The sequence below is a fragment of the Lygodium microphyllum genome, chromosome 22 (genome assembly GCF_053477565.2).
Source record: "Lygodium microphyllum isolate KBCC chromosome 22, Lygodium_microphyllum_v1.1.10, whole genome shotgun sequence".
NCBI classification, from domain to species: domain Eukaryota; kingdom Viridiplantae; phylum Streptophyta; class Polypodiopsida; order Schizaeales; family Lygodiaceae; genus Lygodium; species Lygodium microphyllum.
Window position 1 is genome coordinate 139,209,275 of NC_141156.1, and position 6,000 is coordinate 139,215,274.

Here is a 6,000-nt window from a genome sequence, read left to right on the forward strand (position 1 = left end):
GAGGAAGTGAGTGTGTGAGAGTGAGGAACCGGGGAGGAGAAGCTCTCCATCTTCTCCTCTCTTCTTCTCTTCTCTTCTCTTGTCTTGTCTTGCTCGCGGCTATGGAGCTTGGAGTGTGGAGCTTGAGGATGAAGCTTGCTTGAAGCTTGCACTTGGATCGTGGAGCTACCGGAGTGCGTGCGAGAGGAGATAACTCGATCGACATGGAGGTAAGCTCACTACACCCATAGATATGGATGGCGTGTCGGCTATGTGAGAGAGAGCCACTAATGCTCGGCTTGGAACGCTTGAAGCAATAAGCGGTCCGTGGGTCTTGGCGGTTGAGTGAAAGCTCCCACGTGCATTTAGAAACAAGCTTAAACAATCCCTTGTCTCCACATACCCTAGAAAATTTGGATTGCACATCTCTCTAAATCATTCTCCACAAAAAGTCATGTGAATAGAGACACCTAAGTCTACATACCATAAATCATTCTTAGATAAGTCATAGAATTCGTAAAATATTACATGACAAAGAGCTTTTTAGTGAAAGCATAATCGCCTTACTACTTTTTCCCATTCTAATTTTATCTTTCTTTTGGAAATAATTACTAGAAATATGACATTTCTCACCACAATGCCAACATTCCTTATTATCACTATAATTATGTTACTATCGATTAAAACCTGCAACTTGCCCTCTTGGGGCTCCCCTTCTTCAAGACTATCCTCCTAGGTCATTTTTTCTCCCTAGCTCATACATTTGTACTCCTGCATTTTCTCCTTCATGACCACTAACTTGCCTACTCTCCTTCTCCTCCTCCTTCTTCCTTCCTTCCTTCCTCCTTCTTTCCTTCTTCTTCTTCCATCGTTCCTTCCTTCCTTTCTTTCCCTCCTTCTCCTCCTCTTCCTCCTTTAACCTTCCAAGTACATGCCTCCAAAATGGGCCCAATGCCATGACCTCGAAAGAGACATGAGAATTTAGAAAAAAGAAAAGGGATGTGATATGAATTCAATCATGTGCCTAGAAGGCTTTAAGTTCTGTGTGAAATTTGGGTAGATGATATTGTAGATATTAATATTATTTAAATGCCTATGAATTTATTTTAGGCTAAAATCCAAAACTCCTCCCCCCATTTCCAAAGCTGGCCAAAACTTTGAAATTCCGGCCTTTGCCATTTCCCTTTCTCCCATTTCTGAAATTGAATGATTCTTGAGTGAGATTTTAAATGGTTTTCGTTGAGCTAAATGCTTTCTAATGACCTTCTGTATGGCATTGTAAAACCTCCGTAGGTCTTCTGTAGAGTATTTGTCTCTGTTCTATTTTTGTTCTTTATGCCTCTATAAATGTTTTGTGGGATAAATGTGTAACTTGGGGAGGTTTTCTAATCTCAGGAAGAGGTGAATACAAGTTCAAAATAGCTCTAATCTTGGGAGGTTTTATCCTCTCCTTTTTACTTCTTCTCTCCCTCTCCCTTCTTCTCTTCTATTCACCCTCTTCACTTCTCCTCTCTTCTCCCCTTCCTTTCTCCTTCCACTACTCTCTTCCTTCATTCTCCTCTTACTTTCTCCTCTCTCTCTCTCTCTCTCTCTCTCTCTCTAAGCAATGGGTGTGTAGAGCAATATTGGCATTAACCTTTCCATTGCTTATCACTAGCTTATATAAGCTTAGTGCTAAGGTATTAAACCTTTCGGCAATTGCTTGATTTCTTCTTCTCCTCTCATCCTACAATGTCGACTGTCAGTGGAGTATTACTTCAAACAGGTGGTGGCATGGAGGCCTTGGTAGGATCGCATGATAGTGGAGTAGGTGGCAATGAGCTCGATGAAGATGATGATGCTGATGTATAGTAATTGGTTGCCTTGTTTGTATTGCTACACTCAGTTCCCATGGTCAGCTGTGCTGCTGCAAAAGTGCGCTGTTCAGTCATACTCAACAAGTCAATGCTTCTCCTCCAGAGGGATTGGATGTGGGTTGTATTTTAGGTCATACAAAAGTCCTCAAAGCAGGCAGCCTTTGGCAGTTGCCAAACTTGTAGTAATTCGGTTGCCATTGGTTGCTGGTTTGGCTGGTGGCAGAGGCAAATGGCAAAGTTGGAGGATGGCATGCAGTTTAATGTGTTCCCTCAACTACACTCGAGTGCAGTCTTGATTCCATGTTTGTTTGAAGGCTTTTTATACGCTATTAGTACAGAACAAGATGATCCAAGAATGCCTGCCCACATAGAGAGGGGGTTTTGACCAATGTTGTCAAAGTTTAGAGTTCACGAGTGTCCTTCGACAAGGATCTTTCTCGTTCCAACTTTTGGCGATACTTGTTCCCATTGATAAGGCTGAGTCTTGATGCGCTTCAATGTTCGAGAGAGCGTCCTAGGAAACTGCATTGTCAAAAATTGCATCTTGTATGATAAAGGAAGCTACAGGTCTAAAATACATCCTCAGCATAACACAACTCTGTATAATAACCATCAAGTTGTATGGAGACGGCATCTTTGGAACATGCACTGTAAGATTGCATCTCGTATGTTAAAATGAGCGACAGGTCCAAAATATAGCCTCAGCATAATACAACTATGTATAAGAAACATGATACACCCTTGTATGTTAGAATAAGAAAGTGGTCTAAAACACGGCCTCGGCATAATATGAGTCTGTACAGTACAACACACGATGCAGCCAAGATAGGCGGCAGTACCTGCAACTAGATATTCGAGGCGAACACGAGAGCTGGACGAGAGAGATACAAGCACACTTCCACATCCACAATATGGTTGACTTTATACAGAAGTTCACGCAGGATGGAAAGCAATACTTGATCAATCATGCTCTGAATAAGCATGGCCGCCGAAGCAGGCTCTCATTCCCTGACGCAGAATCTGAAATCCGCGCATGAATAAGCGAACGACAAAAAAGAAGCATCCTGTGAGGCCATCATCGAGCGCGTGACTGATAACGAGACCCGGGGCCCCGGCCAGAAAGAGAGAGAGAGAGAGAGAGAAAGAGAGAGAGGGAAGAAGAAGAAGCACGGGCATTAACGACCTGCAAATCCACCTTACTTTTCAAATCCTTCTGATAATTCCGTTAGCCAAAATCACCACAATGCCCCAAAGTTTTGACCATTCTCAAAACTAGCTGGCTAGTTTTGCAACTTGCCCGCTGCTAACGTACTATCGTATTGTTGCTTTTTTGTCTCACCAAATGAACTACTCATTAACGTGTTGCACATGTCTAAACATATCTTAATAACCTGTCACAATATTTTAATGTATTTCAAGAGTTTACATAAATTTCAAAGAACACCAATGTAGATTTATGGCAGTAAAAGAAACAAAATGTGTTTGAAACAAAACATTGCACACACTTTTCCAAATCACATTTCAAAGAATACATTGCAAAAGAACCGAAAATTTTATTTATCGAACAATATGGATGGATTGCAAGCATAAAAAGTATAATATGTACTACAATAGCACAACCATAAGCAAGCTCCAAAGCATCAAGTCAGTCTCATAACAAATATATGAAGCAACAACAAAGGCCATCTAAAAAAGCTCTCTCTTTCACAAATAAACATTAGCAAATACCAATGGAACATCATGCAATGAAGAAGCTTCTCAATAACGGGATTTCCACAATCTCGGCCATTATGACACAACTAAGTACCAAACAACAAGCAAAACTTTTGCAATCCTTCACAAGATGTGCCAATAATAAATTGGGCAACCTTTTCATTGACTACTCTACATATAATTTGCAACCTATTTGCACATAACCTTGTGTTTGCTTCTTGACAAATACATAATAACTTACATATTCGAAATCTGCAATCTATGCACCAGAGAATAGCTGACACAACCGAAAGTATTGTATGCCCTGGAACTGCTATCTGCAACCTTCCATCAAAGCCAAAATGAGGCCTCAAATGGCAAAAAACATAGCATGAAAGCTTTTAAGGGCTTATTTGTGGAATGTACACCATTTTGCTTATAGACAAAATCTCATAACAATCTCAATTTTTTGATTTGTCCTTCTAATGCCTCCACACGCAATGTTCAAGCAAATGAGAGAGAGAGAGAGAGAGAGAGAGAGAGAGAGAGAGAGAGAGATTCTTACCAATTGCTTGCTTGCTTGAATCCTTAATCCTTCTCCTTCACTTCAACTTACAAAACTATCCTCTTTCAATAGTGCCTCTTAAATACCATTTCATGAATTGCATGGTGGGAGGATTGCTTGAGCTATTGTGCCAAAACACACAATACACACAAGAGGAAGCTCACTGAAGAACACAAGAAGAGAAATGGAGGCCAAAACATTCTTGCTAGTTTATCTTATTTCTTCCTCACATAATTTAATGTACAGAAAGTATAGATAATATACAATATAAATGAATGTGACCTACTAAGTCAAACATTACATAGTTGACTATATTAATCGATTGGCGTTATGAGGTGTAGCTAGATGTGACTAACCATATATAATAAGTGGTAAGTCAATGGCCATGTAAGGATCATAATAACAACCGACATGATAAGTGTACTTAGGCTCTTCTACTTGGCTTTTGTATAGGTTCAACATGGGGCTTATGTGTAATGCTTTTATGTGTTGGTCCATTTGGATCCATTTGTAATTAAGAAAACCCATTCTTAGTACACCCCTCCATATTGGGAGCATAATGAGTTCATGGATCTTTCATGCTTAATCAGGATGGATTAATTGTGCATTGACATGATTGTGACCAATGGAACAAAGATTCATGCGCCTACTTCTAATTTAGGTGACTATAGCTAGATTTTCACTTCTATTTTGTTTTTATACATGTCTCCTACTAATAAGTGATATAAGTGTTCTTTTGAAGTAAAAGAAAATTTTTAAAAACCAATGTTAACAACCATTCATGCAAAAGAAATATATTTTTTAATACATTTAACACTTTCAAGTATTTCTCTAACATTATTTTTATTTTTCCATCACTGAATAACTATCTATCATGGAAGTTTCGTGTGATGAACTTCCTTATTAGAAAAAGCCTCATTGAGTTTATTTCATGTGAAGAAAGGAACCAAAGTTAAGTGATCATATGACTGCAAAAGAATTAAAGGCATGAAAAGAATGGAATGCATATGACAAAAAAGGCAATGTATCGGCTATCTACAATCATTGATAATACTATGTTGGGGCATATTAGAAATGTTGAAAGTTCATATGCAGCTTGGACAACCTTCAAGAATATGTTTCAGTATAAATACAAAGGAATAAAAGGTTTAACTCAAGCAAGAGTTAAATACTTTGAAGAAAGGAAATATATATGTAGTTTTAAAGGTGAGAATTGCATATGCCTTAGTATCTATCAACACGATACTTGATGATAATGACTTGGTTTCATCTACTTTGTGTGGCCTTAGTAATGAGAAGGCCTGAAAATCCTTTATTTTGCGTATGTACAAAAGCCATTTCTAGATTTGAACCACATAACATTTCCCTCACCTCGCAACATTTTTAATAAGCAATTAAACAAATATGTTTTTCCCAACCACCCGAATGTTCCAAAAGAATATGTCACATGATAAGTTCACAATATCAAGTACATCCAAGTATGCCCTCGTTTGATAGTCATTCAAACTGGACTCCATTGAGTGCTCTCTTGATACTTCATATCCAACTCCTCACATCCAAAGGATTACTAAAAGTTGAAATCAATGACTTGCCTATTTTTGGCATTTCCTCAAACTAATCCAAACTTTAGCCATGCTACCATAAAATATCTTCCAAATGCATTAGTTCCAAATTGAAGGCTACCTCTTGGGTGGTATAATCATGCCCATGTGAAGAAACATCAACCTTGTATCTATCAAATTCACTTTAAAATGATCCTACAAGTGGTCTAGTTGCACAGGATCACAAAAGACCAAAAAAGTTGTAAAAAGTGCTTGCAAACATCTACTCGTCTATGGCATCACAATTTCCTCCATGCAAACATACCACTTATGGTCAATCTCTAGTAAGCTCTTTGCAATGCAAGCT

The 6,000-nt window shown here is 38.6% G+C and overlaps 1 protein-coding gene across 11 annotated transcripts in view; it reads right to left on the reverse strand.

The window, feature by feature from the left end:
* The window catches only part of LOC148017678 (uncharacterized), a 134,969-nt gene extending 131,904 nt beyond the window's left edge, over nucleotides 1-3,065 (reverse strand). For 8 of the 11 annotated variants that reach the window (XR_015687967.1, XR_015687966.1, XM_087663517.1 and 5 more), the window contains exon 1: nucleotides 2,792-2,968. The gene's annotated coding sequence lies outside the window, so the exon portion shown is untranslated. Of the gene's footprint in view, nucleotides 1-1,615; nucleotides 2,492-2,674; nucleotides 2,969-3,035 lie in introns of those variants that run through there. The other 3 variants (XM_087663513.1, XM_087663511.1, XM_087663512.1) reach the window with 3 other exon arrangements.
* Between the last annotated feature and the right edge of the window lie 2,935 nt (nucleotides 3,066-6,000).